Here is a 27,625-nt window from a genome sequence, read left to right as displayed (position 1 = left end):
TTGTCTGTGTGTGCGCGCGCATGTGTGTTTGTCATTTAAACCTTCTATAATAGGAATGAGAACAGCAGAGGAAGAGAAAGCCCCTGTCAGCAAAGCTGACCCTGAAGGGGTTTTTTGCAAGGGGCGCAGAATAGATTTTCTCAACTCTTCCCGCTTCCCTGGGGAAGATGGGCCAGTGTTTGGGTAAGTCGTGGCTGCTGGAAGCCTCTTTCCACATGTGGGCGCTTGCACATATGTCTGTTTGATGCCCGCTGGCACAATGGCTCCGGCCTTTCTCTGTGTTCTCAAGTGTTTCCTCCCCTTTGGAGAGGTCTCTGCTTTCCAAACCCTCCAGCCATTTCCCCTCTCCTTTTCTTTCCACGCTGAGCTCTCCCCTCTCCCAACTTGAATCAATCCCCCTTCCCTTCCTTACCTTTGACCCAAGAGATTCAGATGCATGTTTTACATTTCCAGCTCATTTGTTGCTAGCTTAGCTCATTTATTTTTAAAGCTCCCTCTTTCTGACATCCTAAATGGCTCCATGTGTCTCTCTATGACTTCTACTTCTGCTAACATAGTTCCTGTATCAAAGAGGTTATTGCAAGGCACGCTCTGAAATTGAGGTTTCATTCTATTAATACCAGCCCCATCCTTAGACCATCCAGGATTTCATGCATCCAGGAAAGAGAAATAAAGCTTCAGGGCATTTCACAAACAACCTTTTGTAAATTCAAAGCATTAACACCAGGGCACATCTGATCTTAGCAACCCCCCTGGCCCTTGCCACTGGGGAACGACTGCTTTAAAGCAGGAATCATACTTTGCAGGCACATAGAGGCCCAGAGGTAGCTGAGTCCGTGCTAGGTCTGGTGAGTGTGAAGATTTAGTCTTTGGTTTCATGATAAACCCTGCTTCATGTTTGCAGCTGCCTTACCCTAATGATCCTTATTGCTGCTCCCACTAGAGGGAGGAAGCCTTGAGCTGAAATGAAAACATCAAGCGTAGAAGAGTGTCCACTACAGCCCTCCCAGCTGTGAGGTGGGCAGGCATTGTATGCTGTTGACCTCGATACTTAAATCTAAGAACACAGACTGATACCCTTAGCTTGCATCAGGGAAACGAATAGAAAATCATGTGAAACTCTGGACCTAGAAAACAGAAGGGGGAGGATGCCGACGGAGGCATTTTCTAGGCGGGTGGTCTGTACTCTGTGCAAAGGGTTCTCATTGATCATGATCTTTTGATGACCGGCTCTTAGGAGCCAAGGCCACCTGTGAAGTTGCGGACAGAGAACAAATAGCTGAAGAAGCAGATTGGAAAATTTGTTTCAGTGGAAATGGTATCACATCCAGCAATCCCTTCAGGCACCAATTCCCCAAGGACACGGTTCCTGCCTGGCCATATGGCCTTGGCCAAGGCACTGTTAATGCCACAACAAAAAGCACGTCTCTACTAAGGGCTGGGACAGCTGCCGTCCATGGACTATATGGGGGCTCAGAACTATGCTCTCCAAAGATGGGGTGACTTCCTTAGAGCTTTGAGAACTCCTTTCTATCAACTCAAATCATCAATCTCTTTTGATATCCAACCTGAGTTTTCCCTACACTTAATTAAGCTGCTGTGAGGTCTTACACGAGAAGGTATTTTGAGAGAGGCTTTTGGGTTTGTGTCTCTGTCTGAGAGTCCTTTGCTCCCACTTGAAGCCTGCAGAGGAAGCTCTGATTTCAAGTTCTTACCTTAAGGAGGCTGAGGAGGCCAGGTAAAGAGTTCTAGTTACAGACACACCTCTGCCGGAGGAGTAGAGCTAAGACGGGGAGGGTAGATGGGCAAGATCCATTATCTTCATTCCTTACTGCTTTCCCAGGATATGAGGGAATCTGAACTACGGTATCTGAATCCTGTTTATTTTTGCTGCATCTGTGGAGAACTGGTCACAAAAAACGTCGTCTTTCAGCCTACTTCCTTTCCTTTTCCCTTACAGCTAAAATCCCTTTGAAATCAAGTCTGAGTTCATGTGCCATTATTGTCAAGTAGGTAGAGAGAAAAGCTGCTGGGCCTATGTAGTATTACCCAGAGGCGTAGCTCTGAGGCTGATTCTAGCATCAACAAAGAGATGGGAAATCTACACTCTTCCATCTCCAGTTGTGAGGAAATGAGTCTTGTAATGACCTTCTCCCACATTTCATGTACATGGAGAAACAGGTGTTCCACATTTGATGGTGAAAGAGTCATAGTCAAACAAGTAACATAGCAACTATGGTGTTTTAAAACACTGATAATTATAATGCTTTCTAATGTTCTTCTGTGCCTTATTTCTACAGCTTTCCTGCCCCTATATTAAAAAGGGGGGGACCTCCTTCCTAGAGAGGTTGGAGGGTTAAATCCCAGACCTGAACCACTCACTGGGATTTTCTGTCAATCCTCCTGGAAACTGGCCAGAGTGCCTCTGTCCAAGGCAAGTGCAGGCCCTCTGGAAATGGTCCACAAATGATTGTCACGTGAGTTTAGTTTTCCCGGTAGCCATAAAGAGGATCAGTGTCCTACTACCAGAAACATTGGTGCTCAGAGACAAACCATGCATTTTTCTCTTTCTCCCTCCTGGACACCCTCACTCCATCTGAGCCTTTGAATTATAAAGCTTGGGATCCATCATCTCTAATGAGCCTGGTCAGCTATTTGGAAGAAATGTGTGTGGCCAATTTAGCCAATAATAAGGATACGGTTACAAATGATAATAATAATAACAACAACAACAGCAGCAACAATGTTAATTGAGCTCTTACTCTGTACGAGGCAGTATTCAAACCATTTCCGTGCATTAACTCATGTAATCCTCTTAATGGTTTATAGATACACACACATCCCTCTCCTGCTGATATTTTTGCCTTGTGACTTTGTAGGTTTGGGCAGAAATAGTCCATGGTAACTAACTGAGTTTTTCTGAGAGCAAGGTTTCTTATGAAACACATTATATTTGATCAGCTTTATTTGCTTTTTTTTTTTTTTTTTAATTTAAGACTTGAAGAACAGCCCTATTATGGTGGAAGGAGAAGGGTCTGATCAATCGACCTTTCACTACCCACCAGACGCAGAGCTAAATACTTCCATACACATCTCATTAAATTCTACAGAACAGATAATATTCTATTCATTTTACGGACAAGAAAATGAAGGTTCAGAGAGCTTATCTTGGCACAGATCGCTCAATGGGTAAGATGTTGAGTCCAGAGTCAAGTCCAGCTCTGTTTACATCTAAGCTTCATGCTTTTCTCCATGATACAATTTTTTACTTTCTTCTCTTGAGCAGAGTCAAATCCTGCCAGATCATTTCTCCTTTACCCTGACATACTTTTCCTCTTTCCTCTCCTTTCCTCCCCCTTGGTCCTAAGCCCAGAGTGACAAACAGAAATGACAATGAGAACAGAGGATTAAGTCAATAGTAACATGATACCATTTCAATGACTCTTCTCCATTTCTGGCCCTATAGAGAGTATGGTAGGCAAGTCATGGTTTCAGCAAGTAATAGAGACACTAAAGGGAAAGATAAGAAACAAAAGCCAGGGGGCATATATGTCTGGAAATCATCCATGGCCCAGGATTGTAGGTAAATTTCAGACTTTTCAGATCCATCTATATTCTTTCATTCCCAATTCTTTTTATTCCTATATCTCTCATGTAAATTGTTTCTTTCCAGGCTAGGTACTCTGCTAGAGGCTGGGAGTAGTACAAAAAGGAATGAAATACAGCTCAGGCTCTCAAATCTCATTACAGATTGTTAGGGAGATGAGGTACATAAAAAATCCCTCCTGGACCATATGCATCTTGAGGGCAGGCCATCTCCACATCCTCTGCAAGAACAGACCGTGCCTCCTGCCCCAAAGTCAGAGAGACTCCTGTATTGACAATCATTCTCCCCTGGATTCTTCCAGCCCTTTAGCTCACGTTAATCTTGTTTGGACTTCTAGGTCCACTAACCAGAGTAATCCAGTCTGGTCTAACACTTGATCTAATCTGAAGAATATCTGAATCTCTGGGTTGGCTTTAACTGGCCCTCTTCCCACAATTTTCCAGTTTTCTCTTGGCTAATGATGACAGAGAGAAAACAGATACGGCTTTGGTGAACTTGATTCAAGCACTTACCACTGTGTTTTGCAATTATCGTTTTCACGTCCATCTCTGACGTTTCGTGTACATGCAGAACACAGGGATTACACACACAGACTGGACTATACGTTCCTGTGAGTAGCGACCTTGTCCTTCATGCTTGTATCTTCAGCACCCAGCACAGTGCAAAAACATAATAAATGCTAGACAAAATGTATTTTGAATAAATGATGTCTATACTGCAGAATGCTCTATTTAACTTTCTTTTTTATTCTGTACTCTGTCCCCCTAAATAAAAGTGAATTCTCTCTGTGCTTACTATTGTCAGTCTGGGCTGGGATATGTATGCTGCTCTGGCGGGCTGGGATCAAGGTCATTTGGAAAACTCACAATAAGTGTTTGCTTCGCCATGGGGACTCCCTATCTTTCCGAATCACATTTGTATATTGTTGGCCCACCCTTGTCTATGAAATTTTCATTTGTGTTTTCATCCCTGTGTGTTTACTAACCTATGTCACTGTCAAAATGGCTCCTTTTTATTTCCAGCCACTCCTCTGATTTGCCAAGTAGACATATAATTTTGGTCCTTAATACCGTCACTTCTTCCAGTTTGCAAGCCCTTGCAAGTTTAAGGAGCATTTGTGAAGGGGGTATGAGCCCTGGCCAACCCTTTGTTCTCTACCCCTCCTGGGCCTGGTAACACAAGAGGTGTCTGATCACATGTATCCTCAATCTGGTCATGTAGTATCAGTGAGCGTAACTACATAAGCAAGATGACTGGTTATTACATTATCTGCTGTAGAAACAGAACAGCCAGGGGACATGGCTTGTGAAACTATATGAGGAACCCGTGATGGCTTTTCATGTGATGCTGCTTGCAGTAGAAGAGGCTTGGTGAGCCCTCCCTCTGAGCTGCCTGTGTCCTGACAGTTCCTCCTTTGGAACTGGCAGAGGCTCCCAACTCCAACACCCCTCCTGGGAGTGACAGAAGAATCAAGAAGCTGTGCTCCCTGATCAGACCCTGTCAGTATCTCCCAACCTGTATCTGTTTAGCTCTTAAATGCATGCTTAGTTAGCTGGAGATGCATCCTTTGAGATTATGATCAAGAACTGTTAACATTTATAGGAGGAAGTAAGTGCTTGAGTGTTTCTTTCCCTACAAAGCTCCAAATCCATCTTTTGTAGACAATTTCTGACTATGAACCAACCAAGTAATCATCATTACCACCCTAACATCGAGATGTTACTTTATGGTTTTCAGAGCAATTCCATGCACTGTGATAGGTTGTATTTGTTCAGAATTCTTTCTTCCCTCCCATCCAGGCCATGGCTTTTCTACGAACTGAGAACGCTTCATTGTCCCATTGACACTGGCCCTGACATTGCGACTTTCTTTGATCAGTGGAATGTGGGCCGAAGTGAGTGTCACTGTCAAGTTTAGGCTTTAACAGCCACAGTTAGGTTCCACTTGCTCTCTTGCATCACAGCCAGTGGTCATGTGAAGAGTATAGCCTAAATGGCCATGACACCTTCAGCCTGGGTCATAGAATGAGAGGCACCTAAGCAGACTTGAACCCAAAGCCAGCCAAGTTCAGCTGAGCCACAGCTGATCTAAAAATCCGCAAAGGAGCAATAGTGTTGTTATAAGCCACTAAAATTGTGGAATTGTTTGTTATGCAGCATTATTATAGCAAAACCTGAATATCCATTTCTATGTGTCTGCATCATCTCTTATTTTTCTCAAAACAGCTCTATAAATGGGTAGGAGAGTGATCATTATTCCTATTTTATATAGGAAGCAACTGAGGCTTAGAAAGGTTTTCAGACTCATCAAATATTACGAAACTAGTCATTCTGGGAGGCTATGGTAAAACCCAGATGACCTGATGCCAAGAGCAGTACTCTTTCCATCTCATATATTGCCTCAATAATGCCCCTCTCTATGGGAAACCTCTAACCCATCAATAATTGTTTTCTCTTCCAGTCTTCCTAACTAAGCACATACCTAATAGCCATGCAGTTATGAGGTAGGAAGATTCTCTGGTATAAAAATGAAAATTCGGGCTTCCCTGGTGGCGCAGTGGTTGAGAGTCCGCCTGCCGATGCAGGGGACGCAGGTTCGCGCCCCGGTCTGGGAAGATCCCACATGCCGCGGAACAGCTGGGCCCGTGAGCCATGGCCGCTGAGCCTGCGCGTCCGGAGCCTGTGCTCTGCAACGGGAGAGGCCACAACAGTGAGAGGCCCGCGTACCGCAAAAAAAAGAAAATTCAATTTGGTTAAATTTTATAGGAAACACGTTGTAGAAGTGTTATAAATTATTGAATATTTCCCATCTCGATTCGCACAGTGCACTGCATTTTTTCATTTCCTTTGGTAGCTGTTGTTAGAAATGGAAGGATTAGCTTTTCAAATGCTGCCTGAGAAACTCTATTCCTAGTCCTTTCCTTCAATCTATTCGCTGGACAATTGCATCTCCCTGCTGGGCACTGGGAAGCATTACAAGAACTTCCTAAGCTGTAGCAGCTGTAGTCATCTCCTAGCAAAGATCACACTGGGTACCAACTGGCTTGAGTCCAAATGTCGCACTGACCATGTTAAATAGCTACCTAGGCAGGGAGGGTATAAACACAATGCCATTTCCTCAAGATGTGTCTTATTATTATAGTTATTGACATGTATTAAGCACTTAGCATGCCCAAGTGCTTAACGCATGTTAATAACAGACTACCCCCCATACATGTGATTTAACTTGGCATGCACCCCCTTTCTCCTTCTCTGCCATTTTATCCACATGAGTTCTCTGGGTCTGTTGAACCTGACTTCAGCTCTAATCAGGGAGATGGAAAAGGATGACCCAGAGGATTCTACTTTGGAACGAGGTTGAAGGATGAGACACCCAACTCTTTGCACTTGTCGGTGACAGTGAACTGGAGAAAATGGGGTCACCAGCACTTTGGGAAACAGAACCAGAAATCTGAATGAGTTGAAGTGATTGGACCCAAATGAAATGAAAGACAGGAAGGGCAGTGTCTCAAAATCCGGGCAGCAGGTGAGAAGGGCAGGCAAAAGGTACACAGTAGGGCAATATGTAGGAAGAAGGCTCACTGGAGAGCTAGGGGACCTGAGTCAGTAACACTGACTGCAGAGCAAGGAGAGAGACGGAAGATTTCCGTTCTCCTCCATTGATGGCCTCTGATCAGAATACTGTGACCACAACCAAAGAATTATTTTTTAAAAATTTAACAATTATTTACTGAGCTGTTTGTCTACACCAAGCTCAGTGCTGAGAAATGTTTGCGTAAAATGGTGGCCAAGCAGCTAAAGTATTTGCATAATTGCTTGATTGGATTTTACAATGTGGAGAAGGTACTCACTAAAGCCCTAATATAACCAAGTATTAAAAATATCTTTGAAGAAGTATTGACATCAAGTATCTGATTCACCAAGAGACGTAAAACTCAAATCTGTGAAGTGCTGGGTTCAGGAAAAGATAAGCTTTAGTTTCCCTCCCATGATTTTATGAAGACTGGCTGTCAGTTCTGTAGTGTGACAGAGAGAAATACAGGTTTCAGTGTATTTTGCAACTTAAAGTAATAAAAAGATAAATGGACTTGGAGTCAGAAACCTAGATGCTATTTGACATTCTTACACTTTGTGACTGTGGGCAAATCTCTCCAAACATCAGGGATATCAGTAAAATACAGTGTTATCTGTAAAAGAAGGTTAATAATGCCCACCTATGTCTGTAGCTCTTCCCATGGGCCAGGTGGTCACCAAAGGGACCTAAGATGGATATGGTCTCTGCTTTCACAGAGCAACAATTTAGGCAAGCAGAATGTGAAAGAAGTGATAATGGTAAAATGCGGTGAGGTGCCCCACCTTTGTTCGTAGGGTATCTGTGAGGTATGAGGCAATAGCATGGAAACACTGGAATTACAAAACATAGCAGGCATGTCGGAATTTACCTGGTCGTCGTCATCCTTGTTATTAGCAAGGGAGAAAATTCCATTAACGATCTTGCAGGAAACAAGAAAGAAGGACCAGAAAATGGACAGCCTAACAAGAGAGTGTTGACAAAATAAATGAATGTCCAAGAGGCAAGGAGATTGGGAGTCTAGCACGATAAAAGCCAGGAGAGGAAAGAGTTTTTTAAAAATTTCAGGAGAGCCTGGTCTTTTGTTCTAAATGCTGCAGAGAGACCAAAGAGAGTAAGGATTGAGAAAAGGCATTTAGGAGGCTGAGTTGGGCCACTGGTGATTCAGGGGATGCAGGCAGATGCTAAAACAAAACACGTTATTTTCCATCAGTTTTACTGAGCAGGACACTGAGCAAGAGAGAGATTCCCCCCAAGTAAGTCATTTGCAGAAATCAGATCGAAACACTCTGCCTTACCAAAGGTCAAGTTATTTCATCACAAATTAGAGACCCAGTTACTTGTCTGCTGTATCCAGATACTGATGCCAGCCTGAGCAGTCCTGGGAGACCACACAGACAAAACAACTCTCATTTTGGAAGTGGCTTCTTACAGGTCCAGGTGGCTTTGTTGGGTGCAGAGTCAGGTGGCCTGACTCTCTTCATTATGCATATGTAAGGTACTTTGAGGTTTAGGAGGCTGGCGCACTATAAATTGTTCCATCTTTAATAATAAATCATGCTCTGCAAGAAACCTGCATTGCAGACGTGAGAGATCCAGTGAAAAGCAATCTACCATGGGGTGAATTTCATGGAAGGTAGTAAAGAGATGAATGCGGGGGGGCAGGGGTGGGAAGGAAGAGTTAAACATCTAACATGTGTTGTCGCGGACATTTCAAAAAATATATATCTTTAAGGTATGGGGAGGAAAATCTGTCTCTAGCCTGGCTCTTTTAATGCTACTGGGCTGTTCACAACCTGAGGCATATGTACTGAAAAAGTCTGACGCCAACAAAATGTAGATGAGCTGCGGGAACAGACAGGGCCACAGTGGCAGATCAAAGTGAGGCAGGGAGGAAGCAGGCTCCGCTGAGTAAGACGAGGCATTACCATAATGAATTTTGTGAGTAAGCAACTCCCTTTAAAATCATTCATTTTGATCTGTTAAGAAGGTGTTTACTGTAATCAAGAAAAGGTTTACTTGGCAGAGGGAAGAACAGAGAAAGGGGAAGCCAGAGAGACAGTTTTCGATCTGGTTTTAAACAATTTTCTGTGCTCTCTGCTGTCTAGACCCTCCTCCCAGATCCTTGCTTCGTCTGATTCCCTCAACCTTCTTAGAAAAGATAAGTTAATTTAACTAAAGTATTTGGAGGTGTCATGGGGGAAAGGGGAGGAACAGAGATAGAAAAGGGACAAACTCAAAGACATCTTGCTTTAAAAGGTGAATTTTTTCAAACCAAATGAAACTATACTAGACATGATCACTGATACAATGCGAAAAGGTGAAGCGTGTTAAGAGAAAGGTAAATCTCTGGGTAACTGATGGGGCTTCCTTGTTTTGGGGGGGATTCCTGGGCATGGCTAGGAACGTGTCAGTGGAAGAAGTGCTTTTCAGTTCCCCTCTCCTTCATCTCAGACTGCTCTTACCATATTGTTTCAGGGAGAGGCAAAGGCCCCTGGAAAGTTAAATATCCTTTCTACTGGGGAGGGAGGGCGCGTTTCACTGCTCTTCTACATCTGAGTGTGTATAAACCCTTTGTACTGTGAAGGAATGGGATTAAGACTCACTGTCAGACTGCTGGATTAAGTCTGTCTCCCTTTTTAATCAAGTCTTTCTCTTTCCCTTCCTCTCTCCCTCACTATCTCCAGGGACCTTGAGGGAAGGGGCTTTGACAATAGCTGATTTTGTCACATTGTGTGATGCACAGTTTGGAGACATTAGCCATCTATGTCCTCTTATCTACTTCCATTCACATTAGCACCATGCAAAGGCTAGATGGAAAGCTGGAAGGGTGGGGCTTGCTGATTGCATCCCATTTCTGGCAGGAGCAGGTCTGGGGTCTGGGGTTGATGGACAGGAAAGAACCAAGAGCTCAGAACCATTTGCTAACCATACGCTGCTCATGTCATAGCAAAAGAAGAGGCCCCATCCCTTACTTTTCCCAGAAAAATCTCTTAGGGGAAGCCCCAAGAATGTTAAAAAGTTGCTTTGACAAGACAAAAATCCCTTTCTATCTTTACAGGATTTTGGTAAAGAGCACAGGAGTCTCTACGGGTCCAACAAGAAGAAAAAGGAGAAGGAGAAGAACAACAGCAACAAAAACAACAAACAACCACACACCCTGAGTAGGTTGTGGTGGCAGCTTCAAGGAAGGTTACAGCTGGGGCAAGTCAGGTCTCCAGGTAACCCGTTCCCTATGGGACCTGCTCCCAACACTTTAATGTCTCTCCCAAGAAAACTCTCCCAGCTCCCCATTCCCAGGGACACCCACAACCTTGAGGGTTTTCCTAAGAGCTGTGCAACAGAGAACATAGGCATGGTGGGCACTCAGGTATTTGTTGTCGCAACGCTAATGGTAAGGCCACGAAGTACATTTCAACTCGGAGACTGTTTTCCTTAAAAGTATTTAAAAAAAAAACTTATTAAAAAAAATTGTATCTAGAAAAAGTGTCTCAATTGGAGGCCAGTGCCTGGAGTTTTAGCGTCTCTGCCCTAATATTGGATATCCTGGCTTTTAAATATTTTAAAAACAATTCTACAGGGCTTCCCTGGTGGCGCAGTGGTTGAGAGTCCGCCTGCCGATGCAGGGGACGCGGGTTCGTGCCCCGGTCTGGGAAGATCCCATATGCCGCGGAGCGGCTGGGCCTGTGAGCCATGGCCACTGAGCCTGCACGTCCGGAGCCTGTGCTCTGCAACCGGAGAGGCCACAGCAGTGAGAGGCCCGCATACCACAAAAAAACAAACAAACAAAAAAAACAATTCTACAGAAAATTTCAAATGTACTAAAAATAAATAGAATCAAGTCTTGAACCTCTGTATACCCATTACCTGCTGAAACAATCAACATTCTGCTATTTTTGTACCATCTATACCTCTACCTACTCCCTACCCCTCACTTGATTATTATTATTTGTCATTTCGCTAAAATGTATGTACAATGACATGTGCAAATCTTAGCTGTACAGTTTTAGTAAGTGGATATATCTGTGCAACCCTTACCCCTATTATCTAATATTTTGATCTCTTCTGAAAGTTCCCTTGTGACACTTCTAAGTCATCTTCGATGATTTTTGCCTGTTTTAAAACATCATATAAATGGAATCATACAATGTGTATTTTGTGTATCTTTTTTCTTCACTTTGCCTAATGTCTATGGGATATACCTGTATGATTGCGTATATATGTAGTTCATTACTTTTTTTGCTGAGTACTATTTCATTGTATGAATATACCACAGCTGGTTTATCCATTCTTTTCTTGATGGGCACTTGGACTGTCTCCAGTTGTCAGCTATTGGGAAAAAAGCTGCAATAAACATTCTTATACATGTCTTTTGGGGGACATTTGTTTTAATTTCAGCTGGATAAATAATGAGGAATGTAATAATAATAATAATAATACTGGGGAATTGAAGAATAGGTGTACATATAACTTCATAAAAAATACCATGCAGGGCTTCCCTGGTGGCGCAGTGGTTGAGAGTCCGCTTGCCGATGCAGGGGACACGGGTTCGTGCCCCGGTCCGGGAGGACCCCACATGCCGCGGAGCGGCTGGGCCCGTGAGCCATGGCCGCTGAGCCTGCGCTTCCAGAGCCTGTGCTCCGCAACGGGCGAGGCCACAACAGCGAGAGGCCCGCGTACCACACACACACACAAAAAATACCAGGCAGTTTTCCAAAGTGGTTATACAGTTCTACATTCCCACCAGCAATGTACGAGAGTTCTGACTACTCCACATCCTGGTTCACATTTGGTATTTGCCTAACTTTTTTTTTTTTTTTTTGCGGTACGCGGGCCTCTCACTGTTGTGGCCTCTCCAGTTGCGGCCTCTCCAGTTGCCTGGCACAGGCTCCAGACGCGCAGGCTCAGCGGCCATGGCTCACGGGCCCAGCCGCTCTGCGGGATGTGGGATCCTCCCGGACTAGGCACGAACCCGTGTCCCCTGCATCGGCAGGCGGACTCTCAACCACTGCGCCACCAGGGAAGCCCCTGCCTAACTTTTTAATTTCAGCCATTGCGATGGGTATGTAGAAGTATCTCATTGTGGTTTTAATTAACTTTTCCTCTATGACTAATAACGATGAATACTTTTTCATGAGCTTTTTGGTCATTTGTATATCTTCTTCTGTGAAGTGACTGCCCTTTGACCAATTTTAAAAATTGAATTCTTTATTTTGCATACAAGCCCTGTGTCAGATATATGTTTTGTGAATATTTTCTCCTTAGTCTGTGGATTGTCAATTCATTGTCTTAACAGTATCTTTTCATGAGCAGAAGTTTTTGATTTTGATAATTTATCATTTTTCTTTTTTTATGATTATTGCTTTCTCTGCTTAAGAAATATTTACTTATCCCCAGTTATGAAGCTGTCCTATGTTCTTTTCTTCTAAAAGCTACAATTTTTCAAGCTTGGATCTAATGTCATCTAAAATTATTTTTTTATATGGTATAAGGAAGGGATTGAGATTCTTTTTTCCTTTCCATGTGGATGTCCATTTATTCTAGCGCCACTGGTTAAAAATCACTTTCCATTCCCACACAGAATCGATTTGACATTTTTGTCAAAAATCAATTGACTGCATAATTGTGGGTCTATTTCTGGATTCTCCATTCTGATCTATTGATCTACTTGTGTATCCTTATGCCAGTACCTCATTGCACTGATTCTTGCAGCTTTGTATTAACTTTTGAAGGCAGATAGTAAGTCCTTGAACTTGGCTCCTTTTTTTCAAGATTATTTTCTTATTCTAAGTCAGCTGCATTTCCATAAAAATTTTGGGATCAGCTTTTCAATTTCTATTTTAAAAAATCCTGGCAATATTATGATTTTTGTTGCATTGGATCTGCAGATTAATTTGAGAAGTGATATCTTAACAATATTGAGTTTTCCAACCTATGAATTGATATAGCTATCCATTTATTTAGGTCTTTTCTAATTTCTCTCGGTGATTTAGCAGTTTTCAGTGCAGAGATTTTGCTCACCTTGTGTTCTGTTTATTCCTAAGTATTTTGTGTTTTCCGATGCTATTATAAATGGAATTAAGTTTTAAATGTCCAGTTTTTTGCTTCTAGTATACAGAAATATAACTGATTTTTACATATGGACATTGTATCATGAGACCTTACTTATTCCTGATATTGGTAATTTGTGTTTTCTTTTTTTCCCCTTAACCAGTTTTATCATGGGAGTATTGATTTTATTAATATTTTCAAAGAATGGTATTTAGCTTTTAACGTTTTCTCTATTTCTCTTTCTATTTTATTGATCTCTTTTTTTTAAATATTTATTTATTTAGGCTGCATCGGGTCTTAGTTGTGGCATGTGGGATCTAGTTCCCTGACCGGGGATCGAACCCAGGCCCCCTGCATTGGGAGCGCAGAGTTTTACCCACTGGATCACCAGGGAAGTCCCTATTTTATTGATTTCTGGTCTTTATTATTTTCTTTGTTTTACTTATTAAGAGTTATTTTACATATCTTTTTCTAGCATCATAAAGATCAATGAAATCAAATCTTTCTTCTAACATAAGCGTTTAAAATCTTACATATCTCTTAAAGCAGTGCTTTAGCTACATCACATGACTTTTTGGTGTGTTTGTTGTATTTTCATTATCATTCAAATAAGAATTATTTGTACTTCTCTTGTGATTTCTTCTTTGATCCATGGGTTGTATAGAAATTTAATGTTTTATTTCCAAATATTTATGGCTTCTTTAGACAGGTTATTGTTCTTTTTTTTTTTTTTTTTTGCGGTACGCGGGCCTCTCACTGTTGTGGCCTCTCCCGTTGCGGAGCACAGGCTCCGGACGCGCAGGCTCAGCGGCCATGGCTCACGGGCCCAGCCACTCCGCGGCATGTGGGATCTTCCCGGACTGGGGCACGAACCCGTGTCCGCTGCATCGGCAGGCGGACTCTCAACCACTGCGCCACCAGGGAAGCCCCAACTTATTGTTCTTGATTTATCATTTAAATTCTTTGTGATCAGAGAACATAATCTATAAGATTTCAATCCTTTGAAGTATTCTGAAACCTTTCATAAGCCCAGACTATGATCTATTCTAGTGAATGTCTCATGTTTCCTGAGAATGAATGTATATCCTGCATTGGGGCCAGTGTTCTACAAATGTAATGTAGTCAAGATGGTTAAACATTGATCCAATCTTCTTCATTCTTACTAATTTTTTGTCCTGTTGTTCTAAATCCCCAACTATGACTGTGCATTTGTCTATTTCTCCCTTTAGTTCTGTAAGTTTTGACTTCATGTATTTTGAAATAAAAGTAAGCCCATGCACATTTAAAATTATGTCTTTCTGATGAATTGGCCCTTTTATTATTATGAAATATTATGCTTTATCTCTAATAAAACTCCTTGTCTCAAAGTTTATTTTGTCTGATATTAATATAGGTACTCCAGCTGTCATATGAATAATATTTGCTTGATAAGAAATTTTTCATCACTTTACATTCAACTGATTTGCATTTTTGCTTTAAAGTGCATCTTTTGCAGACGGTATAGAGGTAGGACTTCCTTTCTGAAACATTTTAAATTGATCTTGTCGATCTCTGGTGTTTATAGACGTGCTTAGTCATTTAAATTTAATGTAATTGTTGATATGGTTGGTCTTAGGTCTGCTATTTTGCTGTTTATTTCTACTTCATCTGTTTTTTTTTTTAACATCTGTATTGGAGTATAATTGCTTTACAATGTTGTGTTAGTTTCTGCTGTATAACAAAGTGAACAAGCTATACATAATTTCATCTGTTTTTATTGCTCCTTCTCTGTATTTTTGAGGGCATAATAGAATACTTTAGGATTCTATTTTGTTTCCTCTATTGACTTTTTAGCTATACTTTATATTTATATAAAATATATAAATTTGGTAATTAAAATTTTGGCATTATATTTTTGGTGATTGCTCTAAGGATTATAATACGCATGGTTAAGTTTCATAATCTACTTAGAGTTAATGGTATGTTGCTTAATATAAAACATAATTACCTTGAAACAGTATAGATTTAACTACCCTCTCATTCTTTGTATTATTTTTTATATTAATTGTACATGTGTTACAAACCTTGATATGGATCATTGTAATATAATAAAAAATATTTGATCTTTGACCCCAGTTCCTGGCACAGAGCTCCTAAAGCCCTTGACATCCCCTGAGTGATATGTTTGATATGCTAATGAAATGGCTCTTGGCTGAGGACCTCCTAGACAGCTTCAGGATAGGGACCTGTCACCAGAAAGACCAAGCCATGATTAGAAGTTGGGACTTTCATCCCCAACCCCTGACTTCTGGGGAGGGGAGAGAGGTTGGAGATTGAGTTCAATTACCAATGGCCACCTTTGTAATCAACCACACCTTTCTAATGAAAACTCCACAAAAACCCCTACACATCAGGGTCTGGAAAACTCCCAGGTTGGTGAATATGCAAAGTGCTGAGAGAGTGGCACATCCAAAGAGAACATGGAAACTCTGTGTTCCCTCCTCCTCCCCCACAGTAACTTGCCCTAGGCATCTCTTCCATTTGGCTATTCCTGATTGCATCCTTTACAATAAACTGGTGTTGGTAAGTAAAGCACTTCCCTGAGTTCCCTGAGTCATTCTGGTGAATTATCAAACTGATTTATAGCTGGTCAGTCAGAACTATGGGTACCCCTGGGACTTCCACCTGGCATCTGAATTTGGGGCAGGCTTGAGAGACTAAGCCCCTTAGCTTGTGGTTGTCTCCTCTAATTCCAGAGAGTTAGTGTCTGAGAATTGGAGAGTTGGTGTTGGCAAAGATACCACATGTTTGGTGTTGCGACGGGGTGGGAGGGACCCTCATCTGGTGTCAGACACCTCATCTGGTGTCAGAAGTGATGTCTGAAAGAACCCAGGCGTCAGATTTTCCTGCTTCTTCACGTTTTTAGTGACTTCACATGTTTAGTGATACCAGACATTATAAAAGATATGTTGTAAAGACCCTGGATTCTATTTTGTTCCTCTTAAAGGCAAACGTGGTTCCATAAGGCAGTTAATTTGGCCAGACTCAAACTCAAAATTCTATCTTCTCTGTATGGAATAGCAGCTGATATCTCTGCTCACTTTCTCATCCTCTGGACTCCCCGAGGGTTTCGCCTAAAAACGAGAGCTTTAATCTATAGCTTAGGGTTGGTTTAGGTTTTCCATGTAAATTTGGGGTCTCTGTGTATGGCTCCCTCCCTTCCATGACTTCCCCCTGTTGGGTTATTCTGCCACCGACAGACCTGTAAGGCTGTGGCTTTCTGTCACCTGACCCTCACAAACTTGCAGATCCCACGCTTCACAGTTCTTCTTTCAAGGGAAGACTCCCCTCTGGTTTCTGCTTGCTGTTGATCATTCATTCTTCTGAGCCTTCATATGGTTGTGGGCGTGTTTGTGTTTAAATATTGTTTCCCAGATTTTAAAACTGTTTTCTCTGAGACAGTTAGTTGGACCAAATGACTCCACCATCACTCAGTTCACTTGCTGATAATTTGAAAATAAGATACTTTCTTGAAAAGAAAGAAGCAGTACCATAAATACACTATAAATTATTACTCTGCAGCCTATGGTTTCCACTTAACATCTGGGATTATCTGACTAATCGGGGTTTAACAACAATTTAAAGAAACTTGCAGCTTATAGTAGATGATATTCTCAGCCTTAGATAGAAAGAGGACACACATTCTCCTCAATTCTTTAATAAAAGCTTGATATTTTATTATTTTAAAGTAACTTTTATATACCTCATCACAGTATTATCAGAAAAGTAGGGCTTCCCTGCCAATGCAGAGGACACGGGTTCAAGCCCTCGTCCGGGAAGATCCCACGTGCTGCGGAGCAACTAAGCCCGTGAGCCACAACTACCGAGCCTGCGCTCTAGAGCCCATGAGCCACAACTACTGAAGCCTGCGTGCCACAACTACTGTAGTCTGCGCGCCTAGAGCCCGTGCTCCACAGCAAGAGAAGCCAACGCAATGAGAAGCTTGCGCACCGCAACGAAGAGTAGCCCCCGCTCGCACAACTAGAGAAAGCCCGTGCACAGCAACGAAGACCCAATGCAGCCAAAAATAAATAAGTAAAATAAATAAATTTATTAAAAAAAAAAGAAAAATACACTTGGTTAATGTTGTACTATTTATATGAGACATTGCCCATGACGTTACTTGGAAGTGAGTGTGACTCCTCACGCTCCTTTTGCACAAAGCCCTTCAGAGGCTTCAAGCTCTAACCATGACCTACAAGAACCCTACCTGATCTGGCCCCTATTATGTCTCTGACTTCCCTTCTACAACTCTCTCCTTTGGTCACTCCACTCCAGCCATGCTGGTCTCCTGACTTTTCTTTAAACACACCAGGCACACTCAGACCTCAGAGCTGTTCCCTCTGCCTGGAATTCTCTTCCCCTAGAGAGTCTCATCACTAGTTCCCTCTTTTTTCAGGTATTTGTTCGGAAGTGACATTCTTAGGGCAGCCTTCCAATTCTACTCTTGTTACCAAACTCAGGTCCAGCTGCTCGCCGCTCAAAAATCAATCTCAAGAGAGCAAATGTTGGTAGAAAGGAAAATTGCTTTTAATCAAAATGCTAGCAATCTGGGGAGATGGTGGACTCAGTGTCCCCCCAAAACCATGTCCAAAGATTCTGCTCGGCCATGAAAGTTTTTAAAGGGAAAAGGGGAAGTAATCTCAGTCAGTGAGATGGGGGTCAGGGTCATCGTAATCCCCCACTGTGTGCAGGTTTGTCGATTCGTGATTTTTCTTTAGATGTTATCTTGTTCACATAGTTTGTTCACAAGATTACTGAAGGGGAAGCTAAGGTTATCTCTAGCTTATTTCTACTTCTTTGATCTATGGAAAGAACCAAGAGATTAGGCAAGGTGTGATCAAACGATTTAAAAGGTGTGCTTGGGCTGGAGATGAGTAGAGCATGGGGGTGCCTGGTTTAAGGTTAGTGACAAGACAAACCTTGTCACTAACCTTAATGAGAGCTCTTTCCTGCCAAAGCCTGCTTATACTCTCTCTAAAATTACAACTCCCTCCCTCACTAAGAAAATCCTTCTAGCACTACTTCCCTTATTATGTCTCTCTCTAACATAGAATATAGTTTCTTATTTATCTTATTTATTTTCCAGATTTATTTACTAGTTATTTACTAGAATGTTATCTTCATAAAGGCAGAAATTTGTCTCTTTTTTTACTCATTCTTATGATACCCTAGAATGACACCCTGCACATCGTAAGTGCTAATGTGTTTAATGAATAAATAGGTGAAGCTCCCTTGATATTCTCTGGAATTCTGTTAAACATTCACCATTGAGAACTAACTTTTGTAGTTGAGTCACATACACACAAGCAGCTTTTGGTATTATAGAAGCTTCAGACTCACATTTATATTTTCAATTCAGTTCCTTCACTGGAAAATGTTGCATTTTATGATACTATAGGGGGGTTATACATTATTATTATAAGACAAATACTATCATTATGAATAACACTGAAACCCAAAATGTAGTCCAATGAAAACATCTCTATGCTCTGACCAATGGCCCACGGTAATGGTACTTTGCCGGTCTTGTTATGCTGAAATTTTCTCATATATGTTATATATGTGTGCCATATATATATATAACATCAGTACAGTCAGTGTTCTTTTACCAGTCTTGTGATAATGAAAACATCTAACACCTGGCTGTATGACATAATGCGAACTGGAAAAGAAATATAACACAGTGGCACTAGCTAGTGTAGCACAAACAAGGAGTAACATATGATTCTCCTAAAAAAAAAAAAATTACAAGAGATTGTAATCGGCCCAATTCTCTGGAGGGTAAGAAAAACCAAAAGGGAAATGTCAAAGGGGAAAGAGGATTGGCTTCTGCAAGAGTTCATTTCTGCCTTGTTCTGCGTGCTCGGGCAACTTTAATGAGCCCCCTGGTCTTTGAGGGAATTTGTCTCCAGCTTTGTTTTATGTCCAGCCCTTGACCCTAGGGAAATGACCTAGAAGTACTGGCAATGAGATTTCGAACGATGTTGATTACAGTAAATTCCAGCCCAGTGAAAGATCTTGTACCTTCCTTCAAGTTCCTCATGAAGGGATATGATCCATAGTATTTGTATAGATAGCCATAATTGAGCACCAAGGGGATATGTGACTTGCACAGTGGGACTAGTTTTCTCTGATTATCAGATCCTTGCCAGTTGAAATTACTTTCATTTTCTAATTCTTAAATGCTCCCAGGCAAGCCAACCTTCCCTCCCACTACCAAACTCCCCCTGCCCCCCATAAGGGTTCCCTGGGCCCCAAGGCTTCCTGTGCCCTCCATTTGTTTGCCAGCTCCTGAGCTATGATCAAACGTCTCTAAATGGTGTCTTACCCAGGTCACATATAATTGTCACTCTACTTTCCATAACTGGGAGCAAGGGCACGTAGTAACAATTGTAACAGCTACAATATTCCTACTTGTCTCCTTTGTCATTAATTCACGCAGCATTTGTGATTTTATTGAAGGGATTTAGTCAAATCATAAATCCTAAACTAGGCAATAGAAATGGTAACAAATTAATAAATTGACCATATCGGTTTAAATCCAAGATCCGCAGATTGCTGATTTCAGTTCCCACCTTGGATGCTCAACAAACCAAAATATGGTGTCTCTGACTAAGCCTTCCTGGCCGTCATTCAGATTCTACCCCACTCCTCAAAACGTTGTTTTTTATATTTACTCCCTCCCATCTAGGGGGATTAATTTCTTTCACATCATTCCTCACCCTGCTTCTTTATTTAATTACTTAAACATACCACTCTAAGCAAATGTGTTATAATACATTTAAACTGGAACTAAACATAGATATATTGTATAAAATATATAATAGACAAAAAAGGAAAAGAGAAAAAAAAAGAGTTGTTATTTCTATCACTCAGAGATGGCCACAGATAATTTTTGCAAGATATACATATATATGTGGAACATTAGTTACATGTACGTACTAATAAGAAATTATACATATCACTGTGTATATTTTAAACTACTTTTAAAAATACCTAATATCATCTTTATGTTCAGTTAAATACCCATTTATACCATAATTTTTGTTTTGTTTTGTTTTGTTTTTTGCGGTACGCGGGCCTCTCACTGTTGTGGCCTCTCCCGTTGCGGAGCACAGGCTCCGGACACGCAGGCTCAGCGGCCATGGCTCACTGGCCCAGCCTCTCCGCGGCATGTGGGATCCTCCCGGACCGGGGCACGAACCCGTGTCCCCTGCATCGGCAGGCAGACTCTCAACCACTGCGCCGCCAGGGAAGCCCTGTAACATAATTTTTAATGTTTTCTGAAAGATGTAGAATTTGTGTTTTAGAGCAAGCTCTCTGGAGGACTGCCTAGGTTCAAGTTCTACTTACCAGCGGTATGGCTATGGGTAAATTACATAACCTCTATGTAATTCAATTTTCTCATGTATAAAATAGAAATAATAAAAGAACCCCCGATAATGTTCCTGTGTAGATTAAATCAATTAATATTTGCATAGCAGGTAGAACTCTGCCTGATACATAGTAAGTACTATATAGGCATCTATTTGTATCACCATCATCATTATTATTCCTTTTGGGGATGTATTAGGCTACTAGGTCTGCTGTAACAGAATACCACAGACTGCATGGTTTAAACAACAGAAATTTATTTTCTTGCAGTTCTGACGGTTGAAGTCCAGGATCAAGGTGCCAGCAAGGATGGTTTCTTTTGAGGACTTTCTCCTTGGCTTGCAGAAAGCTGCCTTCCTGTGTCTTCACGTGGCCTTTTCTCTGGTGTGCACACTCCTGGTATTGCTACTTCTTATAAGGACACCAGTCTTATTGGATTCGGGCCCCACTCTTAGGACCTCATTTAGCCTTAATTATCTCCTTAAAGGCCCCATCTCCAAATACAGTCACATTGGGGCTGAGAGCCTCCACCTATGAGTTTTGGGGGGACACAACTCAGTCTATAACAGGAGATGTATGCTCATTTAGTTATTGTTAGATATTTAGGTTGATTTCTGGTTCTTACCATAAAGATGTTCATGCCTCAAGGAACACTATCCGTTACTATTTCCTTAGTCCAAATTCGTATAAATTGAAGAGTGTATGTATAATATTAAAGCTTATAGGACGTATTGTCATGTTGCCCTCCAGAAAGGTTATACCAGTTTACATGTCCACTAGTCGTATAAGACTTATTTTAGTTTCAGTTTATCGCAAGAAATAGTCATTTTAGATATTACTGAAGCCTCGTTACTCTCCATCATTCCTGCGTCTTCACCTCCCCTTCCCCCGGTATACACACAAAGTTGTCCTCTTGAAAGGTAATATCACAGGAGGGCAAGTTGGGAAAAAATACATGTTGGCCTACGCAATGCCAGTGAGAAGAGTTATATCAATAAGCATCCTATTTACTCGTGTAGACCTCAGCAACTGAAATGAAAATGCAGTTACAGAAAACACCTGGACCATGGCAGGCCAAAACAGAAGAGGCGTTGGAAATCTAGGTGGCAAAAATTAAAACAATCGTGTAAACACAGAGTCATCCTAATACCCTGCACCCGTAGGAAAAAAAATATCCTAAAACAAAATAAAAAAATAAAATTAAGCAAACCAAAATTGAAAGAGAAAGTGAAAATGAAAATTCGTATTTCACAAAAGTAATTTCTTAATGGTAAAGCAACACAGTTTAAAAACCTTACTATGGTGCTTGCTTCGGCAGCACATATACTAAAAATTGGAACAATGCAGAGAAGATTAGCATGGCCCCTGCGCAAGGATGACACGCAAATTCGTGAAGGGTTCCATATTTTTAGCAGACACCTTAATTAAACTAGAATTTATTTTTAAAAAAACCTTACTACGAGCATGTTCAAGCATACAGAGAACAAGAAAGAGTCCTACAGTGAATACTTTTATATACCCACAACATAGGTGTGTTGTTAACATATTTGCTTTATCTATATGGATATATATAATTTTTTCTCAATAATTTGAACGTTTCTACTTCATTGCTAGATACTACCATATACATCTTCCCAGATAAGGATTCTGTCCAAAATACATTATTGAAGGATTATCACCTTATTACCTTATCACCTTATTACCTTAACAAAATTAGCCATAGTTCCCTTGATATCATTGAGTAGCCAGCTCACATTCAAATTTCTATAATTTTCTCCCAAATATCCTTTATAGCTGTTTTCTTTAAACCAAGATCCAATCAAGTACCAGGCACTGCCTTTGATTGTTGTATCTCTGAAGTCCTTTTGCAATTAGCAGGTAATTTGGGACCTGATTTGCTGGTGTCATGTGAATGTCTAGTTGCTTAGTGAACTTTTTTTCACCTAATGTTTTCAGTTTCTACTGGTGATTTGATTGAATTTACCTATTTCATTAGGGGATGCAAAATGGAGTTTTTAAAATTTTAACTTTGATTCTGCATTTATTGGCTCAAAATTCTGTGTGAAGAATTTTCTCTAATTAGTTTGTTATCAAAAATGCCCAAACACATGCTCTATTCTCTGTCTTTTGTTAACCATTTTCACGTCAAGAAGTTGATGTAAGTCACTTCCAGTGGTGGTGAATGCCATTATTTTCCCTGATATTTTGGTATCATCATAGACACATACATTTTTATTTCAGTTTTAGTTTATTTTGTTTTCTGTTTTCAAATTGTGGCAGATATCACCAGTAGGAGCTCTTTCAAGCTGTCTTCTCTGTCCTTTCAATATGACCTCATTACTCTTAACCTGTTTCCTTGCTTCCTCATACAATAAGATGTCCCAGCTTCACCTGTTTAACATCCGTTCGGTTATTAAATTTTCCTACAACCCTTTTTCATCTTTATATTAACCAAGAAATGTGAAATAAAGAAGCAAATATGTGATTGTAACCTGGTGTCTTGATTTTAGTTTGCCTTTTTCCAAAAGCAAATCCTGAATCAATGACTTCAGTACAGGTAAATTATTTAGGAATTGATCCCAGGAAGCCAAAGTGAGGGGATGGGGAAATTGAGACACAAAAGGGAAAAAAGTAAAAAGCATGTGCGTTAGTGACCTAGTTATCACTGTGGGCAACAGCCGTGTCCCCCTGGGTGCTTTCTGTGTAGAACGGAACATTCATTTCCTCAGAACCGTCCACTGAGGAAAAGGAAGCTGAGATATTTATCAACTGCATTTTCTCCTTGGTTAAGGGTTACGCTGGGAGCGTTAACTCTTTAGCTGGAGAAAGCCCTGAGGTGGAAAAGCAGAGCTCAGGTGCTCAAGGTAGGAAGTTATCAGTGGGCTAAGGTTACAGATGAGTCAAGGAGAAGGGGGCAAGGTATTGAGAGCATCTACTATACTGGGAAAGTCAAGTTGGTGGCTCCTTGACTTGATAAATGTTCTATTCCTTTTCTTGTTTCTTGACCCACGGTCTCTACACTTTGAACGCCAACTGTATCTGGATCCAGAAGTGTCCACGTGGGTACTTTCTCCTGCTCTTCTGCATCCTAAAAGGTGTCCATGGTCTTCTATACCAAGTGCAAGGCTATATTAAGCTTAGATTGCTCCCTGAGCTTCACATTCACATTTCCAAGTGTCTACTAGGTATGTCCAGCTGGATGTCCTGTAGATTCCTCAATTCCATCATGTCCCAAACTGAAGCTATCACCTTCTTCCCAGACCTGCTCCCTCTCCACTCGTATGTGAATGGCAGTACTGTCTACCCAGCCACCCAAGCCAGAGGCCAGGCATCGTTCTTGACGCTTTGCTTTCACCACCAAGACTCAATTGTCTTTTTCCTTTCAAAAGCTTTTCAAACTCATCTATGTCTCTTTATTACCACCACCTCTATTCTATTTCTGGAGGCCATCTTCACTTACTTTGATTACCGTAACAGTCCTCAAGCTAATTCTCCAGCATTGTCTGCCTCTAATCCCTTCTCCACACTGAAGCCAGGAGATCTCTCTAAAATGCAGCAAGAGCAACTGATCTAAACACTATTTTGCAGAGTCCTTTGCTGGTTTCTGTTTGCTTTAAGTATAAAGTTAAACCTTTAAAGTGGTTGAAATGCCCTTCTTGATTCAGCTATTGTATTTATCTCTCTGCCTCATAATCTGTCATTACCACCCTCTCTAAGTCCCCACCAACCACACACCCACGCACAGACCTCAAACACCCTACTCTGGCTGTGGGGCTTCTCTCAGGTCCTGCAATGCACCTCTCTCTCTCTCTCTCTCTCTCTCTCTCTCTCTCCATCTCTATCTCCCCCAGTCTGGAACACTCATCTTGTACTTCTTTACCTGGCTGACACTTACACAACTTCAGGTCCAGAAGACACATCTTTGAGGCTTCTGCTCTGTACTCTCCCAGTACCACATACTTCAGTAATCACCCTTTGTCTCAGTTTCCACAGCTCTAAATTGAATATGATAACAGTGTCCACCTTGTATGATGGTTGTGAGGATGAAAAGAGTTACTATATGCAAAGTACTTAGCAAGCATTCAATAAATTATTATATTATTATATATACTATATTATTATAGTATGTATCATATCAAATTATAATGGCATATTTAATTGTCTGTCTCCCCATCTGGACAGAAAGTTCCATGAGGGCAGCCATCTTCTGTCTGTCTTGTTCACAACCGTAGCTCCAGCACTGTGTTCATTGTCACATGGTAGGACTCAATACATATTTGTTGTATAGATAAATGGAGGGGACAGGGAGATGGTAGCCTAAGCAAGGTGATTTTCCCAAAGTTTAAAAAGATGGTAGAAAAGTGAATGTATGTGTAAATGACTCTTGTGTTGGGAGAGGTGGGCGTTTAGGGTGGTACTTGTTCAGGTTTCCAGGGGAATCTTCAGCAATGACTTAAGAAGGGGAACTTTATTTTATTTTTTAAATTTATTTTACTTATTTATTTTTAGCTGTCCTGGATTTTCGTTGCTGCGTGTGGGCTTTCTCTAGTTGTAGTGAGCAGGGGCTACACTTTTGTTGCAGTGCACGGGCTTCTCACTGCGGTGGCTTCTCTTGTTGCCGAGCATGGGCTCTAGGCATGTGGGCTTCAGTAGTTGTGGCACATGGGCTCGGTAGTTGTGGCTCGCGGGCTCTAGAGCACAGGCTCAGTAGTTGTGGTGCATGGGCTTAGTTGCTCCATGGCATGTGGGATCTTCCTGGACCAGGGCTCAAACCTGTGTCCCCTGCATTGGCAAGAGGATTCTTAACCTCTGTGCCACCAGGGAAGCCCAAGAAGGGGAACTTTAAATGAACTTCTTTAATCCTCACATTGTCTTTAATAAAGATAATGGCTTTACTGAAGAGGAAGCTGCGTAGCAGAAGGATTACAGGACTCTGGTCTGGAGTCCAAAGTAAGAGACAGAGTGAAGCTGTGCAAACTCTTAGCTTGTCCCTCCCTAGCTGTGTTCTCTAAAGCTCTGGTGCTGAAGTATGTTAACAAATGTTAGTAAAAGAATTGTGAGCACAAATAAATTTGGGGACAATAGGAGTAAATAGAAGTGACTGTTGTTGTTATTGTCTTTTTGCTGCAGGGATGCCCAGCGCCTTTAAGAGGCTAATGTAAACTGTGACTGTCCAAGATGAGAAGATACAAAAGCTTCCCCAGCTTACTGGAGCAGAGAGCCCTAACTTTCCAGAGCTTTCTTGGGAAACACAGCCACGGCCCTTGCTCAGCCCTCTACCCAGGTTGCCTACCTCCCTCTACCTTCAAGGTTTGGCCATTTCTGATCCTTTTTTTATTTTTTCATATACACATCTAAAATGATGGAAAATATATTACAATACTATATAGAATGGTGGAAGTGGAATGGACCCTGGCAATTTTTAAAGCCAATCTCCACATTTTATGGTTGAAGAAACAGGTATAAGGAGATTCAACGATATGCCCAAGGTCCCCCAGGGAGCTTGTGGTAGAGCTCTAGGAAATGCTTTCCACTCTCTCCTCTCCACTCTCCACTAGCCAAATCATCTCCGATTTTTAATTCTATCACTGTTGTATGACAAGTACATTTGTTAAATTCCTTCCTTAATGTTGGGCCTGAAACCACTCAGCAGGTATATGTTTGTTCCTATCCCTGGTATTCTGGGTGGCTTTCGTTTACTCTGCTACTGTTTGAGGAGCTTTGGGTAGAACTAGGAAAACTGTTAAGTCTTCACATTGGCAGTGATCTTTAAGACCCATAAAAGATGAATCACCGAGGGAACCTATAACTTTGCATGCTCAAAGTAAATATTCTATTTTTATGGCTGCCTGTGTTTTATCATCTATAAATTTTACAATAATGATTAGGTTCAAAGTAGGGACATAATTTACATACATCAAAACGTCTCACACTGTCCTTACAGCCCGTGAAGCACCTGCAGCAAAAACGAGGAAGCTCTCCGAGGCATTAATTAATGGAGCCTCTCTAAGGCGGAAAGAGAGAGAGAACATGACAGTGACGGTGGCCTCTTATAACCACAGTTGTGTATCCTGCAGTGTTCACATAGGACTAGTGCTTTCTGCATTTGTCAGAAATAACACTTACTTCAGCTTTTTCATCCCTTCCCATGGGATGAAAAGTGTGATCAGTCCTATTTCCCAGAAATGCTTTTTCTCTTACACTGACCAGAAACTCTTTAGAAGTGTCAGCACAGGAAGAACTTAAGAGAGTGTAGCTATTTAACACAACTGGTTTCTCTCACCTGTGCCCAGAATATGTTCCAGTCTATAGATAGATGGGGTATGTGTCCCCCGAGTTTCTGCAGCACCTTTCTTCTCCTCCATCCTCCCAGCTTGGATTGATTTTGCCTCCTAGCAAAGAGTTAAAGGTGATCACGCAGGGATTTAAGTTCAGGCATGCTGGAAGACGTGCACTGAGGCAACAGCAGCGACAAATCGCGGAAGGTACAAGCTTTCAGGGTAAACATCAATTTCTCCAATTTGCTATAGCCTGAGAACCTTATAAGCCTAGCGAATGAATTGTGAGTGTGGGTTTTGTGCCGGCTGGACGGAGCAGGGGTTGTTTCTATAAAGCTCTGTTAATGTACTCTGAGTCTTCGGTTTAAATATCATGAAGGAGTAAAAAGTCACAGCTGTTTCACTCACTGCCCTCCTTACATGTGTCAGTTTCAATCTTCTTGGACAAAGACTGCCTTGCAATTTCGCACCTGGATTCAGCTTCATACTGGTGGGGGAATTGGCCAGAGCTTGTCCCCAAACACCAGGGCAAAAACTCTCCCCTTATCTCTCTGCTCCTTGAAACCCCATCTCCATCTTCAAATGCACTGCCTAGCCTTCAACTCAATATATTTCTGGCGGCACATTTAGCCACATCTCATGCCCTGTATTTGGAAATATTTTCTGTTTCCGTGAGATCCTCCATCTCCATAATAAGTATTGA

General features: G+C 41.5%; 1 non-coding gene across 1 annotated transcript; it reads left to right on the top strand.

Moving 5' to 3' along the window:
* Positions 1-21,946: 21,946 nt before the first annotated feature.
* Positions 21,947-22,054, top strand: LOC114897361. The gene has a single exon (XR_003794086.1). It is a non-coding gene; the product is annotated as a U6 spliceosomal RNA (small nuclear RNA).
* The last annotated feature ends 5,571 nt before the right edge of the window (positions 22,055-27,625 follow it).

This window comes from Monodon monoceros, unplaced genomic scaffold (assembly GCF_005190385.1).
Source record: "Monodon monoceros isolate NGI ecotype Baffin Bay Population unplaced genomic scaffold, NGI_Narwhal_1 Super_Scaffold_16, whole genome shotgun sequence".
NCBI classification, from domain to species: Eukaryota; Metazoa; Chordata; class Mammalia; order Artiodactyla; family Monodontidae; genus Monodon; species Monodon monoceros.
Note: the sequence above shows the minus strand (reverse complement) of the source record. Positions and strands in the feature narration are given on the sequence as shown.